The 25,314-nt window shown below is 49.1% G+C and overlaps 1 protein-coding gene across 3 annotated transcripts in view; it reads right to left on the bottom strand.

Annotated features, from left to right (window-relative positions):
• The window catches only part of SHISA7 (shisa family member 7), a 300,898-nt gene that overhangs the window by 116,799 nt on the left and 158,785 nt on the right, over positions 1-25,314 (bottom strand). The gene's annotated exons all lie outside the window — the stretch shown is intronic.

Raw genomic sequence — 25,314 nt, 5'->3', positions numbered from 1 at the left:
GGACCCTCGGCTGCAGCCTGGACTTGTCGTGACGTCAGTGGATGTCAGAGCCGGCTGCAGCGGGGGGTCACGTGATGCCTGTGAGCGGCCAGTGATAGCGCCACTCACAGGCAGGAAACGCACCACAAGGTATTTAGAGAAACACTTATGGACCCTGGGGGAATACATTGGGGGATCATGTAAAGTTGTGGACAACCCCTTTAATATATCAATATACAATGGCTTTGTCAAGGAATGTACTGGGATTGGATTACTCCGCAGTCTGCGAGGTCACTCAAAATGCTGGGAAGGTCAGGAACTATGCAGAGGCCAATTTCAATTAGGAGTGTAGGAAGAGAGGAGAGGAGTGAGTTCCTATTACTGCATACATACCACATCATTCACATATAGAAATTAAAAAGCAAAGAAATTAACCCCTCCGCACACCCTGATGTAATGTCACCATCAGGGTGCATGTGTATGGAGTGGGCTTAGTGGCTGAGCCTGCTCTATACCAGTCAGGTGCCAGCAGTGTTACACAGCTGGCATTTGCCTCTAACAGCATTGACTGGAGATAGCACCAATCGCTGCGGAAATTTAGTTGCTAAAATCAATCATCACTAACTGGTATTTTAATGGTTGGGTGGTGGTGCGCACGTACACCATCAACCATCATCTCGCAACATAATTCTGGGGTGTTGTTGGATTGCCATGGCAACCTAATGAAGGCCCCAGTCTATGCCATTTTGATCCTTTATGAAGTTTAGCCACTGTATTATTGGAGTTTAAATTACAAATGATCAAACAATTACTGGTTCAAGTCCTCTAGGGGGACTAAAAAAACAAAAACAAAATTTATTAATAACTGATTTTAAAATAAATAAGGAAAGAAAAAGTATCAAAGTTGATATGAGCTGCTTTTCTCGATAAAAAAAATAAGGATATTTTTCACCGCTGTGTCCATAGAAGTGTGCACTATGAAAATATAAAAATAGTCCAAACAGTAAACCACAGAAATTTAAATGCCAGAATTGTCTACTGTTTTTCAGTCAGCACACTTCCCCAAAAATGTAATAAAAAGCAATCAATAGATTGTATGTACCCCAAGTTTGTATCAACCAAAACTACAGTTTGCCTTGCAAAAAACAAACACTAATTTATTCAGTTCCATCAGAGCAAAAATATATATGACACTGTAAAATACAATGCAGACACTACTTTTTACAACTCCCATACTCAGCTCAGACAAGTGTGCATATGTTTTCAATAGTAAGAGGATAAGTCAATGTAGTAGGAGGCAATAAAATATCAGAAGAACTCTTGCAGGATGTGCCATTAATGAGGAAAAACTGCCATCTGCTGGCCAGGCGAAATCAAGAGGAACCAAGTTGTGCTAGAAGATTTGAAGGGGGAGTAAATTCAGATGCCAGACCTGAGCAGGTGACCCACATGAGGGATTTCTTGGATATAAAAGCCCTGCTCACCAAATCACAGGGAGATTTCGCGCCAATCTGGAGAGCAGAGCAGATGTGCTCTATAGTACTGCAGAGCCCAGCGTCACAGGCCTCAGCGAGAGGCCCGCATCACCTAAGTGTCGTACACTGCCTGACAAGGTCCGGACCCCTCACAGAAGTTCCCCGAGTTCTGCCTATGCTGGTCAGGGCCAGGACCCACGCCCTGTGCTGATTAAGCTTTCGAAACCCGACATCGCCTGTGAAGAGCCAAGTCCTGGTCCTCTCTTCCCCAGGCTTATGAGACTATTGTCGATGGTCAAGCCGAGAAGAGCTGGGAGAAAGCTGCAACAGGAGAGGCATGCCAGTGGCAGCGGAGGAACAGTGCAAGTGAGCAGGGCCGTCACTTCCAACTTGCACCTACCATACCGATCACAGTTGGGATTTGACTTCAGGTTGGGATGGGACCGGTTGGTGCATGGGAGGCTCAATGGGACTTGGTTGATTACATCCAGAAGACACTTGCGGCCTAGTGGGAAAACCGGTGACCCCCACTAGGGTCATATAGAGTGAAAGAGAACTTAGTCCCACAATAGGGTGCACCACAGTTGGAAAAAGAACTTTACCATTACCTACTGAAAGACTCCCTTTTGTTATTCCAAGTTTACTGTTTACTTCCTGTGTTATTAACCCTTTAAAGCCATTGCTATATACATAAAGTTGTTATATCAATTCTGACTGTTTCCGCATCGTGGTCTCTGTGCATTGCATTCTGGCACCTGTGTTACACCAGTGCCAGACACCACTGGTGGTGGCATGTCTACCATGAGAACTAGGGATCAAAAATCTTGTAATCCAACATACCGCAATCCTTCTTCCCCTTGACATCAGCCACTGGGGTAAATTTGTGATATGTCCATACACAATAGATGGTTGAATTGATCCGTCTAAAATTTGGTCAATATTTGCCTAATGTGTGTGGCCATCTTTAGGGTGATGCAAGGTGAAGCCTACAACAGATTTGGTGTTAGTCGAGAGAGACTGAAGTAGACTGTAAGTGGAGATATGTAATTTATTATTTTGTCTTTGTTACGCTTCACCCTTGCAACCTTCCATGGCAATCTCCATCAAAAATATTGCCCTGCCTCCTGTCCACAGCAAAGGGAAACTAAAGGGAATCAGTCAGCAGGATTTCACACCCAAAATATTTATATGTCCTTGTAGCTCTTTCAAAGACAAGTCCAGCAATAACTTTACATGGCCAGTCCATCCAACCATTACGAAGAAATCAGTGTTTGAATTAAGTCTGAATGAGGTTGAAAATCTGTTTGTAGATATGAATATTCTGTCACATCAGCATATTCCCCTCCCAGTGCCATATTCTCCTGCTTTACTGCATGCTAGGGGTGTTAAGGTAAAAAGAGACTGCTCACACTGTCTATTTTATCTAATACTGTAGATATCAGTGTAACGGGTCCGGGAGGCGGAACCTCTGAGCTACTATACAAGGGGGCGGCCCTTGTAAGGGAGCGGGTGGCAGTCTCTGGATGAATGGACAGGGAGATACGGCAAGTGATCAGGGCAGTCTCTGGGTGAACGGACAGGGAGATACGGCAAGTGATCAGGGCAGTCTCTGGGTAAGGGGTAGGTACGACCTGTGATGGCAGAGCCTCCGGGTAGGCTAGCAGGCAGATGGTAGATGGGTGCTCCCAGGTGAGCAAGCGAGAGTCTCTGGAATAGCAGGTGGTCACGGCACGTGACGGCGGAGCCTCCGGGCTGGCAGGCAGGCAGGTAACGGAGAAGCGCTCCCAGGTGAGCGGGCAAGAGTCTCTGGAATAGCTGGTGGTCACCGCACGTGACAACGGGACCTCCGGGCTGGCAAGCAGGCAGGTAACGGAGATGCGCTCCCAGGTGAGCGGGCAAGCTGGTCCATAGACAGACTGACCGGAGTAGTTAAGCAGACCGTCGGACCTCAGGCAAGCAGGCAGGTAGCTGATATGCGCTCCCAGGTGAGCGGGCAGGCTGGTCCTTAGACAGACTGACAGGAGTAGTAAGGCAGACCGTCGGACCTCAGACTGGCAGACAGGTAACAAGTATTCAGGCAGGAATCAGGCAGGTAACTGGCAGGAATCAGGCAGGTAACTGGCAGGTAACTGGCAGGTAACTGGCAACGGGACCTGAGGGCTGAAGCACAGGTGAGACACAGGTGCAAACAACATTGCTCGGGCACCTCCATTTTGGAGGAGGTGCCTTATATATGATGAAGTCCTCCGGCCATTGGCCGGGGACTCTTTAGGGCGGCGCGCGCGGCCCCTTTAAGAGGAGGGGAGCGCGCGCGCGCGCGCCCTAAGCACAGGGGCCGGGAAGGAGCGCGCGCTGAGAGCAGAGCAGGAGGAGGACGCCGGGACGGAGCGCGCGCTGACAGCAGAGCGGGGGGAGGATGCTGGGCACGGAGCAGAGCGGTGAGAGGAGCAGCGTCCCTGCCTAGCAGAGGGCAGGGACGCCGGCACTACAGTACCCCCCCCTTTAGGCCCCCCCTTTTTTAGGCCAGACAGAAATTTAGCTAGGATGAGAGGGGCATGGATGTTCTCCCGGGGCTCCCACGTTCTCTCCTCAGGACCAAACCCCTTCCAATCTACCAGGAAAAAGGTCTTTCCTCTTACCCTTTTGGTGGCAAGAATGTTCTCTACCTCAAACTCGTCCCCAGCAGAAACCGGAGCAGGAGGCGTACCTGTAGACTTGGAAAAAGAGTTAAGCACCACAGGTTTGAGGAGAGATACATGGAAGGAGTTAGGGATCCGTAAGTTGGCCGGGAGTTTCAATTTATAGGCCACCGGGTTGATCTGATTGATGACCTCCAGTGGGCCGATGAACCGAGGCCCTAACTTATAGGAAGGGATCTTGAGCCGGACATATTTGGACGAGAGCCAGACTTTATCCCCAGGGCGGAATTGAGGAGGGTCCAGACGTTTTTTGTCAGCGTGTCTTTTCATACGCTCGGATGACAGAAGGAGTGCGGACCGGGTACTCTCCCATATGGAGGAAAATTTGTTAACAAGAGATTCCGCAGCCGGATTGTCCACCGAGGTGGAGACGGGAAACGGGATCCGAGGATGCTGACCGTAGACTACAAAAAACGGGGATTTGGAGGAAGACTCGCTCTCGTGATTGTTGTACGAGAATTCGGCCCATGGCAGGAGATCCACCCAGTCAGAATGGTGGGCATTAACGAAGTGCCGAAGGTAACTGGTCAGGTTCTGATTGATCCGCTCCACTTGACCATTAGACTGTGGGTGGTAAGCGGAGGAGAAGTCCAGGGTGACGTCCAGCAATTTACAAGTGGCTCTCCAGAAACGGGAAGTGAACTGTACTCCTCGATCCGACACGATGTGACGGGGCAGGCCATGAAGACGGAAGATGTGGCGAATAAAGTCTTTAGCCAGCTCGGGTGCAGACGGAAGACCTGGCAGTGGAATGAAGTGAGCCATCTTGGAAAAGCGGTCAGCGACCACCCAAATGACCGTACAACCGGCAGAGACGGGCAGATCAGTAATGAAGTCCATCGCTATATGCTGCCAGGGGGCAGCAGGTACTGGCAGAGGTAGGAGGCGGCCGGCCGGCAGGTGTCTCGGAACTTTGTTGCGGGCGCAGGACACACAGGCAGAAACAAAGTCAATTACATCCTTGTGCAGGTTAGGCCACCAGTAGTGCCGGGTAATAAGCTGGAGGGTCTTTTTCTGACCGGCGTGGCCAGCTAGTTTAGACGAATGACCCCAGTGTAGGATCTTCTCCCGATCAGGTACTGGTACGAACGTCTTACCAGGAGGAAGACGATTTAGACTCACGGGAGCCACCTGCATTACTCTGGCGGGATCGATGATGTGTTTCGGATCCTCCTCGAGATCAGACACCAGAAAGGATCGAGACAAGGCGTCCGCCTTGACGTTTTTGTCAGCCGGGCGAAAATGAAGGACAAAATCAAAACGAGCAAAAAACAAGGACCACCGGGCTTGGCGCGGGTTAAGTCTCTGGGCATGCTGGAGGTAAGCCAAGTTCTTGTGGTCAGTGTAAATTATTACCGGATGAAGAGCCCCCTCGAGCAGGTAACGCCACTCCTCCAATGCCAGTTTGATGGCCAATAACTCTCGGTCTCCTATGGAATAGTTGCGCTCAGAGGAGGAGAAGAGTTTTGAGAAGAAGCCACAAGTTACCATCCTCCCGGAAGATGATTTTTGAGTAAGTACCGCTCCGGCTCCAGAGGAGGAGGCGTCAACTTCCAGGAAGAACTGCTTGTTGCCATCTGGGCGATGCAGCACCGGGGCGGAAGAGAAGGCCTGTTTAAGGGAAAGAAAGGCCTCCTCTGCTTCGGGTGGCCACTCTTTGGGATTAGTACCTTTACGGGTGAGCGCAGAAATTGGGGCTGTCCGGGAAGAGAAGTGTGGTATGAAGAGGCGGTAGTAGTTGGCGAAGCCCAGGAATCGCTGAATGGCCTTCAACCCCTCCGGTCGGGGCCATTTCTCGATGGCAGACAGTTTCTCAGGATCCATTTGTAGGCCGGTCTGAGAGATAATGTAGCCCAGAAACGGAAGCGAGGTCTGCTCAAAGAGGCACTTCTCAAATTTAGCGTAGAGATGGTTCTGCCTTAGCCTGAGCAGGACCCGACGAACGTCCCTCCGGTGAGTCTGGAGATCCGGAGAGAAGACCAAGATGTCGTCCAGGTACACCACTACGCAGGAGTAGAGAAGGTCCCGGAAGATGTCATTGACCAACTCTTGAAAGACGGCAGGAGCGTTACAGAGACCAAAGGGCATTACCAGGTATTCATAGTGGCCGTCCCGGGTGTTGAATGCCGTCTTCCATTCATCCCCCTGACGAATACGAACCAGGTTGTACGCCCCACGAAGGTCCAGTTTGGTGAAGATCCTAGCCCCCCTCAGACGATCAAATAATTCTGGAATGAGCGGAAGGGGGTACTTATTCTTCACCGTGATCAGGTTTAGGCCTCTATAGTCTATACAGGGACGGAGAGAGCCGTCCTTCTTTTTGACGAAAAAGAAGCCTGCTCCCGCCGGGGAGGTAGATTTCCGGATGAATCCTCTGGCCAGATTCTCCTCAATATATTCGGACATTGACCGGGTCTCAGCAGCGGATAAAGGATAGATACGCCCACGGGGAGGAGTAGTACCGGGTAGCAGATCGATGGGACAGTCGTATGGTCTATGTGGTGGTAATGTCTCTGCCTCCTTTTTATTAAAGACATCTGCATAAGACCAATAAGGAATCGGAAGTCCAGGTAGATTAGCTGGGGTAGGAGAGGGACGGACGGGATGGACGGGAACCAGGCAGGTTTTATGACAGTCTTGTCCCCAGCGAAGGACCTCTCCGGTTTGCCAGTCTAGCACGGGTGCATGTCTCTGGAGCCAGGGCAGACCTAGCAAGAGGGCGTGAGAGAGTCCAGGCAGAACATGAAAGGAGATACTTTCAGAATGCAGCATTCCCACCTGCAGGGTAATGGATTCGGTGATGAGTTGAATGGGGCGAGGTAAGAGGCCCCCATCCACGGCAGCGACAGACAAGGGTACAGCCAGAGGTTTGGTGGGGATGCGGTATTTCTCAACCAGGGACTGTGAAATAAGGTTCCCGGCTGCTCCAGAGTCAAGTTGGGCTAGTTCGAAATAACGGTTCTCCCCGTAGATGATCGAAACAGACAACAGCAGGGATGGAGAGGATTTATTCTTGTCTAGGTGGACCTCTCTGAGCGAACCTAGACACAGGCGTTTCCCGACCTCTCCGGGCAGGCACGGATCCGGTGCTCCTTACTGCCACAGTAGAAGCGGCTCCCCTCGGCACGGCGTGAGTCCTGACGGGTTTTGACCATCTTGGTCTGGTCGACCTGCATAGGCTCAGGAGAGTGTACCTGGGGAGAAACGGAGGGAATGACGGGTTTCTGGAAAGTAGGAGCTAAACGTGGAATCCTTCTCTCACGGGTGACCTCTTTGGCACGCTCCTGGAACCGTAGGTCAATCCGGGTGGCAAGGGTTATTAGATCATCGAGAGAGGTAGGAATGTCCCGACCAGCAAGTTCATCTTTAATACGACCGGACAGACCCTCCCAGAAGACGGATACCAGAGCGTCGTTATCCCAGGCCAGCTCCGAGGCAAGGGTGCGGAACCGTATGGCATATTGGCCCACGGTGAGACCCTCCTGACGGAGGCGTAGCAGAGAGGATGCGGATGAGGTCTTCCGTCCGGGTTCGTCGAAGACTTTCCGGAAAGCTGAGAGAAAAGCAGGCAAGTTGGACACCAGGGGGTCTCCTCTCTCCCATAGAGGATTTAGCCAGGCCAGGGCCTCCCCGGTGAGATGGGACATGATAAAGGCAATTTTGGCCCGGTCGGAATTAAACTGATGGGACAAAAGTTCAAAGTGCAGGGTGCACTGATTTATGAAGCCCCGAGCCCGGGCGGAGTCACCTCCGAAGCGAGGAGGTGCAGACAGCCGGGGTCCGGGATAGGTTACCATGGTATTAGTGGGTAGCGGAGCTGCCGGGTTGCGAGTCATGGTACTGGCAGTGGCTGCAGGTGGTGCAGTCAGAGTGTCCAGGCGAGTATTGACATTCCGCAGGTGACCCAGGATGGACTCCTGTTGGGACCTTTGACGGGATAGTTCATGACACAGGTCCGTGAGCGAGGGAGCTTGGGTGCCACCGGGTTCCATGGCCCGAGCAAACTGTAACGGGTCCGGGAGGCGGAACCTCTGAGCTACTATACAAGGGGGCGGCCCTTGTAAGGGAGCGGGTGGCAGTCTCTGGATGAATGGACAGGGAGATACGGCAAGTGATCAGGGCAGTCTCTGGGTGAACGGACAGGGAGATACGGCAAGTGATCAGGGCAGTCTCTGGGTAAGGGGTAGGTACGACCTGTGATGGCAGAGCCTCCGGGTAGGCTAGCAGGCAGATGGTAGATGGGTGCTCCCAGGTGAGCAAGCGAGAGTCTCTGGAATAGCAGGTGGTCACGGCACGTGACGGCGGAGCCTCCGGGCTGGCAGGCAGGCAGGTAACGGAGAAGCGCTCCCAGGTGAGCGGGCAAGAGTCTCTGGAATAGCTGGTGGTCACCGCACGTGACAACGGGACCTCCGGGCTGGCAAGCAGGCAGGTAACGGAGATGCGCTCCCAGGTGAGCGGGCAAGCTGGTCCATAGACAGACTGACCGGAGTAGTTAAGCAGACCGTCGGACCTCAGGCAAGCAGGCAGGTAGCTGATATGCGCTCCCAGGTGAGCGGGCAGGCTGGTCCTTAGACAGACTGACAGGAGTAGTAAGGCAGACCGTCGGACCTCAGACTGGCAGACAGGTAACAAGTATTCAGGCAGGAATCAGGCAGGTAACTGGCAGGAATCAGGCAGGTAACTGGCAGGTAACTGGCAACGGGACCTGAGGGCTGAAGCACAGGTGAGACACAGGTGCAAACAACATTGCTCGGGCACCTCCATTTTGGAGGAGGTGCCTTATATATGATGAAGTCCTCCGGCCATTGGCCGGGGACTCTTTAGGGCGGCGCGCGCGGCCCCTTTAAGAGGAGGGGAGCGCGCGCGCGCGCGCCCTAAGCACAGGGGCCGGGAAGGAGCGCGCGCTGAGAGCAGAGCAGGAGGAGGACGCCGGGACGGAGCGCGCGCTGACAGCAGAGCGGGGGGAGGATGCTGGGCACGGAGCAGAGCGGTGAGAGGAGCAGCGTCCCTGCCTAGCAGAGGGCAGGGACGCCGGCACTACAATCAGGAGTGCTGAGGTAAGAAGAGGCTGCTCTCACTGCTGTCCACCTGGTCTATCTGATCTAATACTGGAGACACTAGGAGTGCTAAGGTAAGAAGAGTCCGCTCACACTGCTGTTCACCCTTTCTATCTGCTCTGATACTAGCAATATAAGAAGTGTTGGGATAATAAGAGGCTGCTCACACTGCTATCTACCCTCTCTATCTGATCTAATACTGGAGATACAAGGAGTGCTGGGGTAATAAGAGGCTGCTCACACTGCTGTCCACCTGACCTAATACTGGAGATACCAGGAGTGCTGGGGTAAGAAGAGGCCGCTCACACTGCTTTCTACCATGTCTATATGATTAGTACGGGAGATATCAGGAGTACTGAGGTTAGAAGATTATGACCACACTGCTTTCCACCCTATCTGATCTAATATTGGAGATAAAAGGAGTGCTGGGGTAAGAAGAGGCTGCTCACACTGATGTCCAACCGGGCTAACTGATCTAATACTGTAAATACCAGTGTGCTGAGGTAAGAAAAGGCTGCTCATACTGCTGTCCATCCTGTCTATCTGATTTAATACTGGAGATACAAGGAGTGCTGGGATAATATTACGCTGCTCACACTGCTATCCTCCCTCTCTATCTGATCTAATACTGGAGATACACAGAGTGCTGGGGTAAGAAGAGGCTTCTCACACTGCTGTTCACCCTGTCTTCCTGAATGAATATACTTGAAATAGGTATCTCCAGGTCACATGAGTGGATCTTTTTACTGCACATGCTCACAGGCACTTGTCCTAACATTCCTTGACAGGTTTCTGTCTGTAGCATCGGCGTCTCTGCCCCCTGCCAGGCAGAAACGCCGTCCCCCTTACTGCCGCGGTCCTGCTCTGGCGTCTTCCGGCCTCCCTGCTGCTGCTGGTGCACGCAGCTTCCCTGGCACTGTGCTTATGGCGCGCACGCTCCCTCCCTTTTAAAGGGGCCGCGCGCGCCGTCCTAAAAAGTCCCCGGCCAATGGCCGGAGGACTTTCTCTATAAAAGGCACCTCCTCCAATATGGAGGTGCCTGTGCAAGGTTGTTGGTCTGTTATACTTACTTTGCTTAAGCCCTCAGGTCCTCTGCAAGTCAGTCCTGTCCGCCAGTCTGTTCTTCAGTCCAGTCCGCCAGTCTGACTACTTTCCAGCCCGACAGTCTGCCTACAGTCCAGTTCGCCAGTCTGTCTATGGGCTTGGCCCTCCTGCTTACCTTTTATTCCCATACGGTATATACCTCTCGCACTGAGTATTTTCTATCAGCTGATCAAACTTCGCCCTCCTAAAGTTTAATGTTTTTGTTGTTCCCTTATTGATAACCCTACTGAAGGGCATTTTGAAGTCGATAATATTATGGTCGCTATTACCTAGGTGCCCCCCTATCTGTACCTCAATTATTCTATCAGGCCTATTAATCAATATTAAGTCCAACACGGCCTTCCCTCTCGTTGGTTCCTGCACTAGTTGGGAGAGATAATTATCCTTAATATTTGTCAAGAACCTTTTTCCTTTCTGAGATCCACAGGTTTCTGTTTCCCAGTCAATATCCGGGTAGTTGAAATCCCCCATTACAATCACTTCATTATGTTTTGCTACTTTGTCTATTTGTCCTAATAGCAGATTCTCATTCTCCTCTGTTATATTTGGTGGCTTATAGCAGACCCCCAGTAATATTTTATTATTATTTTTTGCCCCCTCCATCTCTACCCACATGGACTCGACCCCCTCTTCTCCCTCTCCTATATCTTCCCTTAGTCTGGGTTTTAGACATGACTTTACATATAAGCAGACTCCTCCGCCTTTCTCCTGTTTCCGGTCCCTTCTAAATAAACTATAATCTAATAAATTTACCGCCCAGTCGTAGCTATCGTCTAGCCAAGTCTCTGTTATACCTACGATGTCATACCTCTCCTCCGATATAATCGCCCGCAGCTCATCCGCCTTATTGGTCACGCTTCTTGCATTGGTCAGCATGCAAGATAAAACTTTGGGGTTATTTAGCATCCTATTCTTCTCTAACGATCTAACTGTACTATCCCCACCCCCCTCTCCACTCTCATTATATTCACTACTCCCCTTCCCCCTTGCTTGCCTCACATCCCACCTATTTCCTTGGTTTCCCCCCCCGTCTCTAGTTTAAAAACTCCTCCAACCTATTAGCCATCTTCTTCCCCAGCACCGCTGCACCCTCCCCATTGAGGTGCAGCCCGTCCCTACGGTAGAGCCTGTAGCCGACCGCGAAGTCGGCCCAGTTCTCCATGAACCCAAACCCTTCTGCCTTGCACCAACTCTTTAGCCACTTATTCACCTCCCTAACTTCCCGTTGGCGCTCCTGTGTGGCTCGCGGGATTGGTAGTATTTCTGAGAAAACTACCTTGGAGGTCCTTGCCCTAAGCTTCCTACCTAGGTCCCTGAAATCATTTTTAAGGACCCTCCATCTACCACTCACTTTGTCATTGGTGCTGATGTGGACCATGACCGCTGGGTCTTCGCCAGCCCCACCCAGTAACCTGTCAACCCGATCCGCGATGTTCCGGACTCGAGCGCCAGGGAGGCAGCACACCGTTCGGCGATCCCGGTCTTTGTGACAGATTGCCCTGTCTGTCCCCCTAATAATAGAGTCACCCACTACCAGAACCTGTCTTGCCTGCCCTACACTTCCCCCCTCCCCCTCATTACTGGAGCATACACTCCCCCGGCGGTCAGAGGATCTGTCGTGCTCCAATAATGCCGGTTCTGAACCAGCCTTCCTATACTTCTTCCCTCTATCCCTCCTAACTGTTATCCAGCTCCCTGCCTGTTCAGCCTGCACTTCCCCTCTATGCTCCACCCCCAGTATTGACCCATTGAGTGTCTGCTCGGTAAGCAGCAAACTCCGTTCCATGTTGTCGATGCTCCTTAGTATCGCTATCTGAGCACTTAGATCCAGAATTTGGGCTTCCAAGTGCACGATATGCTCACAACTCTCGCAGCAGTATGGATCCTCGAACGGTTGCTCACGGAATGCATACATTGCGCAAGATGTACACTGCACGGCTCCGGCCAACATGGACGTCATTCTAAATATGGGGATACAGTCAGTATATAAATACAAGTACAAAACACAATTATTTATATATATAGGTGTATGGACGGGGATCAATTAGGGATGTGCAAGTGTATCAATTAGATATCGGCGGGGGATCAGTTAAGTATGGACGGGGGATCAATTAAGTATCAAGTATGGACGGGGGAATCAGATAAGTAGGTCAGGTGGATTAATTAAGTAAAAAGTAAAGTAAAGAAAGAATGAAATACAGTCAGCAATTCAGTCCTAAGTTCTCCCTTCCAAACTCCCTGAATCCAAAGTCACTGAAAAACAAGTCACACACTTACTTTCGTTCGCACTTACGCTCCGGACACACGCAGCTCGTTCACACTCGCAAACGCAATTCACACAGGTATTTTCTGCAGGATTCCCAATACCTCTTCAGCTCCGGACACACGCAGCTCGTTCACACTCGCAAACTAAGAGATTTAAAGAGTTTTTTTTTTTTTTTTTTCTTTTCCAGCAATGTACCCTTCACCTCAATGCACTTCCAAAGTAAATGTAATAGTTAATAGCAATAACTTACATAGGTGTGGAAGCACCAAACGATGGTGCCACTTCCCCTACACGCGATTTTTAGATATACTGAAAACAATACATATTTATAAATTATATATATTAAACTACAAATAAAGAATGTACCCATTTTTATATCCCATAAAGTGTATACAAATATTTGCACCAATTATACAATATTATTGCATGATTTATACTTATTTATTAAATATTCTATGCGTGTCATATATACTACATTCAAACACCATACACATACAAGCTTACTCATACTTACTGTTAAATAAGATCACATACATTAAATAAATAGAATTTTTATATCATTATATTTCCTTTAGCTATGTATTTCGTTCTATTCTCCGAGAACCCCTTTAAATCCTTCCCAACTTGTGACGTAGTGCATCATAAGTCGGATGATGGACAGGTGCTGAACCAACACCATATCTGAGAGATGCCAGCTGTGATACATACACAGCACACATAGTTTGTGGCTGCATTCACATGTTGTGGGTGCAGTGCTTTTTTTTTCCACAGTCACAGTAAAGCCACAATGTTTTTGCTGTTATTTAAGTACAGTGCAGACCAAAAGTTTGGACACACCTTCTCATTTAAAGATTTTTCTGTATTTTCATGACTATGAAAATTGTACATTCACACTGAAGGCATCAAAACTATGAATTAACACATGTGGAATTATATACTTAACAAAAAAGTGTGAAACAACTGAAAATATGTCTTATATTCTAGGTTCTTCAAAGCAGCCACCTTTTGCTTTGATGACTGCTTTGCACACTCTTGGCATTCTCTTGATGAGCTTCAAGAGGTAGTCACCGGAAATGGTTTTCACTTAACAGGTGTGCCCTGTCAGGTTTAATAAGTGGGATTTCTTGCCTTATAAATGGGGTTGGGACCATCAGTTGTGTTGTGCAGAAGTCAGGTGGATACACAGCTGATAGTCCTACTGAATAGAGTGGTTCGAATTTGTATTATGGCAAAAAAAATCAGCTAAGTAAAGAAAAACGAGTGGCCATCATTACTTTAAGAAAGGAAGGTCAGTCAGTGCGAAAAATTGGGAAAACTTTGAAAGTGTCCCCAAGTGCAGTTGCAAAAACCATCAAGCGCTACAAAGAAACTGGCTCACATGAGGACCGCCCCAGGAAAGGAAGACCAAGAGTCACCTCTGCTTCTGAGGATAAGTTTATCCGAGTTACCAGCCTCAGAAATCGCAGGTTAACAGCAGCTCTGATTAGAGACCAGGTCAATGCCACACAGAGTTCTAGAAGCAGACACATCTCTACAACAACTGTTAAGAGGAGACTTTGTGCAGCAGGCCTTCATGGTAAAATAGCTGCTAGGAAACCACTGCTAAGGACAGGCAACAAGCAGAAGAGACTTATTTGGGCTAAAGAACACAAGGAATGGACATTAGACCAGTGGAAATCTGTGCTTTGGTCTGATGAGTCCAAATTTGAGATCTTTGGTTCCAACCACTGTGTCTTTGTGTGACGCAGAAATGGTGAACGGATGGACTCTACATGCCTGGTTCCCACCGTGAAGCATGGAGGAGGAGGTGTGATGGTGTGGGGGTGCTTTGCTGGTGACACTGTTGGGGATTTATTCAAAATTTAAGGCATACTGAACCAGCATGGCTACCACAGCATCTTGCAGCGGCATGCTCTTCCATCCGGTTTGCGTTTAGTTGGACCATCATTTATTTTTCAACAGGACAATGACCCCAAACACACCTCCAGGCTGTGTAAGGGCTATTTGACCAAGAAGAAGAGTGATGGGGTGCTACGCCAGATGACCTGGCCACCACAGTCACCAGACCTGAACCCAATCGAGATGGTTTGGGGTGAGCTGGACCGCAGAGTGAAGTCAAAAGGGCCAACAAGTGCTAAGCATCTCTGGGAACTCCTTTAAGATTGTTGGAAGACCATTTCCGGTGACTACCTCTTGAAGCTCATCAAGAGAATGCCAAGAGTGAGCAAAGCAGTAATCAAAGCAAAAGGTGGCTACTTTGAAGAACCTAGAATATAAGACATATTTTCAGTTGTTTCACACTTTTTTGTTAATTATATAATTCCACATGTGTTAATTTATAGTTTTGATGCCTTCAGTGTGAATGTACAATTTTCATAGTCAAGAAAATACAGAAAAATCTTTAAATGAGAAGGTGTGTCCAAACTTTTGGTCTGTACTGTAAATTAAAGAGAACATGTCAACAGTTTTGTCATATATCAACTAAAACTATCACCTTATTCAGCGCCTGTGCTGCACTCCACAAATGGTTATATAACCCCATGTCTTCCTCAGTATACCCCCCAAAACCCTTTTGAAGTTCTCCCGCGCTGTATGTTAATCCTGTTGTTGTGGTCCGATAGGTGTCCTTTCTGTGCTCTCTATCCCTACTCCTGGCTGTTGATCGGCATCTTCCTGCTTTGATTGACATAGATGATGCCTCCTGCATCATCCACATTGCAGGGTGAAATCTCCTGCATGTGCAGAGAAATTGCAAAACATAGTGCGCATGATTTCTATGCGCTGGCGCAAGATTTCACACAACAGTCTGAAATTGGACATATCAGATCCTTAACTTCCCCAGCACATGATTGTCCGGGCTTCCATACACATTAAACTGTTGGCTAAACCCTTTGTTATCAGCAAGTTCAGCCAACATTAGAATAATGTGTATGGGGATGGGGAAGGGATTAACAGCCACGGCTGGTGCCATCTTCTCCCTGGCTGTTTAACTCTCTAATTGCCAGAGTTCACAGGGACTCAATGGCTCCCTTTTTCACCCCATCGCTCCCTTTGTGACACAATCATAATGATTTTTTGGCAACAGTAGGTAAAGGAATGATCTTCGGATTTGCAAGGTACACTGTGTGCAGAATTATTAGACATGTGAGTATTTTGACCATATCATCATCTTTATGCAAATTTTCCAGCTCCAAGCTGTATAAACTTGAATACTTATTGGATAAAGCAGATTAGATGATGTGTATTTGTGTAGTGAGGAGAGAGTGGCCTAAGGATACAGCATCCTTTATCAAGGTATGCAGAATTAATAGGCAGCTTGTTTTCCTCAAGCAAAATGGACCAAAAAAGAGATTTATCTGACTCTGAAAAGTCAAACATTGTTTCAAGTCTAACAGAGGGATACAACAGTCTAGAAATTATCACAGAAAAATCTAAAGCTTTGTTGCAAATAGTCAATAGGGTCCCAAAAAAGCATGTTGAAAACTTTGATTAACTACCAAAGATTTGAGAATAATCAAACATGAAGCGACCAGGAAGCCATTTTCCTCCAGTACTGTCATATTACAGCCCAGTAGTAGAAGGTGTTGAGTTCTTAGAGACATGGTCAAGGTAATGAAGGCTGAAACTCGAACACCACTGAACAAGACACAGAACTGGAGACATCAGACTGAGCAAACAGATATCTGAAGACAGATTTTTGAAAGGTTTTCAGGACTGATAAGATGAGAGTGACTCTTGGTGGCTCAGATGGATGGGCCCATGCCTGGATCCATAATGGGCAAAGACCTCCACTTTGACTTAGATGCAAGCAATGTGGAGGTGAAGTACTGCTACAGGCTAGTAATATTAAAGATGAGCTTGATGGACTTTTTCGACTTTAAGATGTTCTCAAAATCAACTCCCAAACTTACTGCCAGTTTTTAAAAGACACTTTCTTCAAGCAGTGGTATAGGAAAAAGTCTACATCTTTCAAGAAAACCATGTTTTTTATGCAGGACAATTACTGTATCAAAGTCTCCACTGCTCGGCTGTCAGTAAAGGCCTTAAAGATGAAAGTATAATGACATGGCCCCTTCCTCACCTGACCTAAACCCTACTGAGAACTTGTTGGCCCTACATAATCAGGAGATTTATGGTGAAGGAAACCAGTCACCTCTCTGAACAGTGTCTGGAAGTCTGTGGTTGGTGCAGCCCAAAATGTTGATCGTCAACAGATTAAGAAACTGACATATTCCATGGATGGAAGGCTTATGACTGTTAAAGCGCATGCAGACATCCGTGGATCTCGGTACGATCGTGAACCGTAATGCACGGACTGGCCATGGGTCTCCGAACCGGAACATGACAGCTTCATATATTTCTATGATCAGGCCGAGATCCACAAACGTCTGCATGATCCCTTATTGAAAAGAAGGGGTCATTGAATTTTTTTTTTTAAATGCCAGAAATATATTTTTGTACATTTTGAGTTGTTTGGTTATTCTCATTTTTACAGATGAAAATAAACAATTGAGATAGAAAATGTACGTTTTTCATTTAGCTGCATAATAATTATACACTAATAGTTGCCAAATAATTCTGCACACATAGATATTCTCCCAGGAAATACAAAATCTCCTTTTTACTTTCTTAAATATTCAAGTTTCAGGTTTATTAACCTTTTAGATTGACTGACAGTATTGTAGTTGTTCAATAATAAAATAAATTATCAAAAATACAAATTGCAAATAACAGGAAGGCCGGAACACAGCCGACCCCCTTCCACGGTGTGGGCAGAGGCCGGCATGACTATGAGTTGAAGGGAGCGGGTTGGCCAAAAGGGTAAAATGGGTGGGGATAGTCAGTGGGTCATTTATAGGACCAGCAAGGGGTGGGATCCCACACTTTCCCACTCACAGGGGTCGAGTTTAGTCTCCCTGCATCATACCGTGATTCACCTTATGGCGTCCACAGCACAACTTCTGGACAGGTTGAGGGCCACAGGGAATCGCAGCCGCCCGGGTGGCTGGAGGCCCAGGTAGCTGAGATCATCGGCGGGGGAGCAGGGATTGTGGCGGTGACAGCACCTCCAGAGTGACGGTCCCATCTGGCGCGGCCTCCTTCTAGCCTGCCGCCTGACTTTGCTCCCAGAACTCAGCATCGACGCAGGAGCGCCTCCGGGGATCCTCCAGGCCAGATGCTTAGTAGTAAGCACCTGACCAGGCCCGCCTGGGAGGAATCCGATTTCTGGGCTGAGTTTGGTGGCGGTGAGTAGGCTGGAGCCCGCGACGGGGGCGGGGCCTTCTTGTGCCAGGCATCATGAGTCTCATGACGTCACGGAAGGTCGGCGTGGTGATGTTCTGGCCGTGCAGCCCGCCCCTTCCTGCACCGAGGACAGCGCCTGTCATCCTGAAGTGCTGCAGGCAGGTGGTAGGTACGGCTGCTTGATGGCTCATGCAGGGGCAATGGTCGGCCTCCCCTGGAATGACAGTCGCTGACAGCGGCACTCAATCCCCACAGCCAGAGGGGTCAGCGGACGGCGAGCTGCTTGCGGCTGGAGCACCTCACCAGCTTCTGCCTGCTGGTCCTTTCCCTACCATGGGATCAGTACCTGGCAGCGTGTCACGGCTGGGCAGGGCCTCAGCGTCAGTATCGGTTGGACCAGGAAGATTTGGGTTTCAGGCTCCTATAGACCCATCAGGACGACCCGGTGAAGTAGACGTTAAGCTGCATTCTGGAGTGTCGGCTGGAAGGATCACAGCGCCTTCGCAGCCTGGTGAGTTGTATTCTATGTCGTGTCTGTGTACTCCTAGTTTTATATCATCAAGGATTGGGGGTTAGACAGGATTTTGTAATGCTGGGTTCCAGTCAGGGTAGGTCGAATTTGGGTAGTGATGAGGTGAGGGAGGTGCTTGGAGTGTTAGAGAGCTGTTGTCGCATTTGGAAGGGGGCAGGGGCCAGCCAGGTCATGTAGCAGCGTGGATGGGTCCGCAGTAAGGGGGTGGATTGTTTAGTAGGTATGGATTGGCAAGTCGGGTGTCTGACCCTCTGTCAGCATCAGTACAGACGGAAAAAGAGAAGGAGTGTAGGATTCATTTAGATGACAGGGCGAATGGGGAGGTGTATGTGTGTTTTAAATGTCCAATGGGGGCCCACCTTAAAAAGAGGTAAGGGAAAAAATTTAGAAAGATGAATACGTCAAATTTTTTTCCTTGTTACTGTTAGAGAAATTTAACCTAGATTAGAGTAAGAAGGATGACAGTAAGAAAGAGGAGGAGGAAAAGCGAAGATGGCGTTTGATCCGGCAGACTTTTTCTAATTGGCTACAGTCATTCGCTATCTTGGCGTGATATGGGAAAAAGCGCCAGAGAATTGCTTTCCTCTGTTTTGCTATATGGACTCTATTGGTGAGGCCTATAGGATTTATTGGGGACAAACATGGCTCTGATATGATGAGCAGTTCCATTACAGGAAGGCCATTCGTCCCGCAATACGGTGGGATCAGAAGGACATTGGCCTTTGGTTACGGGTGATGGCTCCTCCTAGATGTAGTCATACCTTTCATGGGGGGGCCGGGGTCGCCGGCCAGTCTGCCAGTCAGTCAGGATCACAAGGGAGTGGAAGCCAATCAGGATAGACTGCAGTGCAAAAACCGAGCTTATGCTGGCAGTTCAACGACAGACAGTGTAAGTTTGGGAGCAACTGCAAATTTAAGCACCTGTGCACACATTGCAGCGGTTCCTCACATGTGGCCTCTCGATTCTTCAAGAAAAATAAAGCAAAGTCAGGTACCAATAATACCCAAGGGGGAGACGCCAGTGAAACTAACCGCAATGCTTCCTTATCTATGTAAATAGGTTCCCTGATAGAGATAAGGTGGCGTTGCTGTTGTCTGGTTTTGATGAAGGTTTTAAAATTCCTCCTCCTCAGTTTATCATCCCCCGGCTGCTTAAGAATCTTAGATCGGCAGATCAGTATGCAGCCGTGGTTTCTGAACAGTTGGAAAAGTTGGAAAAAGAGGTGGCGTTGGGGTGTATGTCTGGGCCGTTTAGTGAACCTCCGTTTGCAGATCTTGTGGTTTCCCCCCTGAGCGTTGTACCTAAGAAGGAGCCGAACAAGTTTCGGCTCATTCACCACCTTTCCTATCCCAGGGGAATGTCCATGAATGACGGTATTGACCCAGAGCTATGTTCTGTGGTGTATACTTCATTTGATGAAGCAACACAGTGGGTAAGAAATTTCGGAAAAGGGGCATTAATGGCAAAAACAGATGTGGAAGCGGCTTGTTCTGTGCGTTGTTTGAAGCTTTCAGTTCTTTTTTGGAATGGGTTGTTTGCGATATTACTGGTTTGGAATCAATCATCCATTGTTTGGACGATTTTTTGTGTATTGGTCCTGGTGATTCGGTTCGCTGCAAAAACATTCTGAGGGCAATCAAGTGGATGGCGCCTGGAAAGACAGAAGGACCTTCTATGAGCATTTGTTTTTTGGAAATCATGAGTTCTGGCTTCCTGAGGAGAAAGTGGCAGCATTGAGGATTGAGATAACTAGGGCCCGGCGATGAAAGAAATTGACGTTGAAGGAAGTGCAATCGCTTTTAGGGAAATTAAATCGCATGCCGAATTATCCTCATGGGAAGGATGTTTTCGCAACGGTTGGCAAGTGATACCGCTGAAGAGCGAGCCCCGCATCATTTCATCCATTTGTCTTCCGAGCATAAAGCAGATCTTGTAGTTTGGGAAACATTTTTGGAGCAATATAATGGTTGTTCATTGACTATTGAAGAGGTAGTGGATAATTGCTTCCTGGAATTGTATACTGATGCGTCTGGAAGTTTGGGTTTCGGGGCATACTTCAAGGGTCAGTGGTGCACTGCCAGATGGCCTTAAGAATGGTTTGCGTCAGGTTTAGTAAAAAATTTGGCATTGCTGGAGATTATTCCCATTTTGGTGGCGGTTTATTCATGGGGTCGTAACTTACAGAACAGGAGGGTCCGTTTTAACTGCGACAACATGGGTGTCATGTGTGCTATTAACAGTATCATGGTGTCTTCCCCTCCAGTGATCCGGGTGCTGCGTCAGCTAGTGCTGACATGTCTTTCCATAAATGCGCACATTACGGTGTCCCACGTGCCAGGAGTTCAGAATTCTATTGCTGACTCTCTTTTTCGTTTGCAGTGGAATCCCTTTTGTTTGTTGGCCCCGGAGGTGGAGGACAAATGGTTGAAATGCCCTTCGGAACTTTGGAACGTGGTCTCCGAGGTGGGGATGCTATAATTAGGTCTTCGCTGGCAGTGGGCACATGGTCTGCTTATCAAGCAGTGTGGTGTTTATGGGAGAAGCAGCTTCAGGTCGAGGTAGGGATTGGGGCGCAGTACGAGGATCAGGTAGGAGTGCTACTCATGTGGTTAAGCCAAGGAGCATCAGAGGGTTGGTCAGCAGCTAAGGTCTCTAGGATCATTGCAGCTTTAGCCTTTGGCTTTAAGTTGTGTGGTCAGAGAGATTTGACTAAATGTTTTTTGTTAAAACAAGCGGTAAAAGGAATGAGGAGGGGTACCTGTTCAAAAGATTCCAGGCATCCAGTGTCATTTGGGGTACTAGAAAGGTTAGGGGAGGTTTTGAGTTCAGTCTGTGCTTCGAATTTTGAGGTTTGTTTGTTTTGGCTGGCGTTTTCAGTCACATTTTTGGGGGCATTAAGGCTGGGTGAGATTGTGTCTCCTAATAAAAATGTGAGCGGGGGGGTTAATGGCATCAGATTTGGTGGCTACATCTGAAGGGATTGAATTTTGGATACGGAAGTCAAAAACAGATCAACAAGGGAGGGGTAAAAGAGTTGTTTTGGGATCAGTGCCAGATTCCCTTAAGTGTCCGGTACGTTGTTTTTTGCTTTTTAATGATTTTAAGCTGTATAAAGGGGGGCCTTTGTTATGTCATCAGGACGGGACTTTTCTGACTAAATATCAGTTCACGGCAGTTTTTCGGAAATGCTTACAGTTGCTGGGTTTGGATGCATCTCGTTTCGCTTCACATTCTTTCTGGATTGGGGCGGCGACAGAAGCAGCGGAATGTGGGCTTAGTGCAGAAACTGTAAAACGTATTGGGCGGTGGAAATCCAAGTGTGGATAGATTAGACCTCAAGGTTTAGCTAATGATTTACCCCTGTAGTTTTCGGAGTGTTAAGGGAATTTAAGCAATTTCTGTGTTTTACGTTGTTTGTATTTTCATTTCAGTTTCCAATACATTGTTGGTACGGATTCTAGGACATTCGTATGTGCACTGGGGAATGCTTCGGGTGGATGTGAGGAATGAGGGCAGGCAGCTCGGTTTTCCCAGGAACACGGCGGTTATCAGGTGGTTGGGCTTTAGGGGGATGGGTTGGAACATGTTGTTACAAGAGATTCACCATAGTGCGCATTTGGATAGGGCTCCTGACATTTTAGTATTGCACGTGAGAGGGAATGATTTAGGAGTACGTCCTTTTAGGGAATTAGTAAAAGATATAAACAGGGTCGGTCTGGGCTGGCGGGATACCGGGAAATTTCCCCGTGGGCCCCACCCCCTGCTGCAGAGTAGAGGGGGGAGAAGAGAACAAAAAAAAATCCTGTGGTTTTAAGGGGCACGGGCCCTTTAAAAGCGCAGGCACAGTGTATGCAGGGACGCGCGCACGCAGCGTTCATTACCTGAACCACCGCGGCGCATGTCCCAGTGAAGCAGCTGAAGCTGCGTGTCTCCCTTCGCCGGCCGGCGTATGACGTCATCGTCATGCGCCTGCTGTGAAGGAGGCGCGCAACTCAGGAGAAGGAGGACACCGCACGGGAGCGCAGGAAGGTAAGAGGTGTGTGTGTGTGTGTGTGAGTGTGTGTAATGGTCTGGACCCACTGGCTGGACACACAAGGCGGGGGCCAGCTGGACACACAAGGGGGGGCCCAGCTGGACACACAAGGGGGGGGCCAGCTGGACACACAAGAGGGGGCCCAGCTGGACTCACAAGGGGGGGCCCAGCTGGACTCACAAGGGGGGGCCCAGCTGGACTCACAAGGGGGGGCCCAGCTGGACTCACAAGGGGGGGCCCAGCTAGACACACAAGGGGGGGCCCAGCTGGACAGACACACAAGGGGGTAGCCTGGCTGGACACAAAGGGGGGGAACCCTGGCTGGACACACAAGGGGGTAGCCTGGCTGGACACACAAGGGGAGCTCAGCTGGACGCACAAGGGGGTAGGCTGGCTGGACACACAAGGGGGGAGGCAACTGGACACAAAAGCGGTGGTCCTGGATGGACACACAAGGGGGGAACCCTGGCTGGACACACAAGGAGGGGCCCAGCTGGACACACAAGGGGGGAGCAGACTGGACACACAAGGAGGTAGCTGACTGGACACACAAGGGGGGAACCCTGGCTGGACACACAAGGGGGAACCCTGGCGGGACACACAAGGGGGAACCCTGGCGGGACACACAAGGGGGGAACCCTGGCTGGACACACAAGGGGGGAACCCTGGCTGGACACACGAGGGGGAACCCTGGCTGGACACACGAGGGGGAACCCTGGCTGGACACACGAGGGGGGGGCCAAGCTGGACACGCTAGGGGGAACCCTGGCTGGACATGCAAGGGGGAACCCTGGCTGGACACGCAAGGGGGGCCCGGCTGGACACGCAAGGGGAGCCCGGATGGACACACAAGGGGGGGGCCCTGGCTGGACACACAAGGGGGGGGGCCCTGGCTGGACACACAAGGGGGGGCCCTGGCTGGACACACAAGGGGGGGCCCTGGCTGGACACACAAGGGGGGGCCCTGGCTGGACACACAAGGGGGAACCCTGGCTGGACCCAGGCAAAGGGGGGTGGGCAGGCTGGACACATGGAGGCCAGGATGGATATATGGGGGGCAGGATGGATATATGGGGGGGCAGGCTGGACTCATGGAGGCCAGGAAGGATATATGGGGGGGGCAGGCTGGACTCATGAAGGCCAGGATGGATATATGGGGGGGCAGGCTGAACACATGGAGGCCAGGATGGATATATGGGGGGGGACAGGCTGGACACATGGGGGGCTAGGATGAATATGTGGGGGGGCGGGCTCGATACACATGGGCTAGCATAAATATATGGAGGGGCACGCTGGATATATGGGGGTGTCAGGATGGATATATGCAGGGGGTAAGGGCAGTATGGATATATGCAGGGGGGAGGCTTGACACATGGAGGCCAGGATGGATATGTAGAGGGCAGGCTGGACACATGGAGGATATATGGGTGGGATATATGGGGGCGCAGGCTGGAAACATGGAGGCAAGGATGGATATGTGGGGGGGCAGACTGGCCACATGGGGGGGCTAGGATGGGTATATGGGAGGGGGCAGGCTCGATACACGTGTGCTAGGATAAATATATGGAGGGGTCACACTAGACAAATGGTGGCCAGAAGGGACATATGGGCGTGCCTGGCTAGACAAGGGACTTAATTACTGTTTGGGAGCCAGATTGAGGAACATACTTTATTAGTTTATGGTGACCACTGGGGAACATTATTATTTAGATTCCAATTATTATTATTACATTATTACTTCTGTAATATAATTTACTTTTTAGGAAATTGTTTTCCATGGGATGGGACAAAAGAGGGGTCCTGTTACTGTGCAGGACGGCACTATGTTGCTTTTTTTCTTCAACTGGTGTAGTGTAGAAGTCGGGGGGAAAAGTGGGAATATTCTCTAGAAGAGATCAGTTATTGATAACTGTGTGTTATTTTCTGCAGAGATGATTCCTGGCTGGAAGAAGTGATGGCTGTCTGTGCCAGATGAAGAAGAAAAGAGAAGATGAAGGACTTCACCTAGAGACATCACTGGTGAGTCAGTGTATTACATGTACACTTACACTACACACGTGGCCAAAATTGTTGGTACCCCTCGTTTAATGAAAGAAAAACCCACAATGGTCACAGAAATAACTTGAATCTGATAAATTACTAATTTTTGAAAATGAACAAATGAAAGTCAGACATTGCTTTTCTGCTTCCACAGAATTTAAAAAAAAAAATTAACCTCATGAAATAGGCCTGGACAGAAATGATGGTTCTTCTTAACTTAATACTTTGTTGAACGACCTTTTGAGGCAATCACTGCAATCAAACGATTCCTGTAACTGTCAATGAGACTTCTACACCTCTCGACAGGTATTTTGGCACACTCATCATGAGCAAACTGCTCCAGTTGTCTCGTGTTTGAAGGTTGCCTTCTCCAGACGGAATGTTTCAGCTCTTTCCAAAGATGCTCCATAGGATTTAGATCAAGGCTCATAGAAGGCCACTTCAGAATAGTCTAATGTTTTCCTCTTAGCCATTCTTGGGTATTTTTAGCTGTGTGTTTTGGGTCATTATCCTGTTGCAAGACCCATGACCTGCGACTGAGACCAAGTTTTCTGACACTGGGCAGCACTTTTCTCTCTAGAATCCCTTGATAGTCTTGAGATTTCATTGTACCCTGCACAGATTCAAGACACCCTGTACCAGATGCAGCAAAGCAGCCCCAGAACATAACAGCCTCCCCCATGTTTCACAGTAGGGACAGTGTTCTTTTCTTGATATGCTTCATTTTTCCATCTGTGAACATAGAGCTGATGTGCCTCGCCAAAAACTTCCATTTTTGTCTCATCTGTCCATAGTACATTCTCCCAGAAGCTTTGTGGCTTGTCAACATGTAGTTTGGCAAATGCCAGTCTGGCTTTTTTATTATTTTTTTTTTTCAACAATGG

This window comes from Phyllobates terribilis, unplaced genomic scaffold, assembly GCF_046119375.1.
Source record: "Phyllobates terribilis strain yellow unplaced genomic scaffold, ASM4611937v1 Scaffold_12__6_contigs__length_324123572, whole genome shotgun sequence".
NCBI lineage: Eukaryota > Metazoa > Chordata > Amphibia > Anura > Dendrobatidae > Phyllobates > Phyllobates terribilis.
The sequence above is the reverse complement of the archived record's forward strand: the minus strand, read 5'-3'. Positions and strand labels throughout refer to the sequence as shown.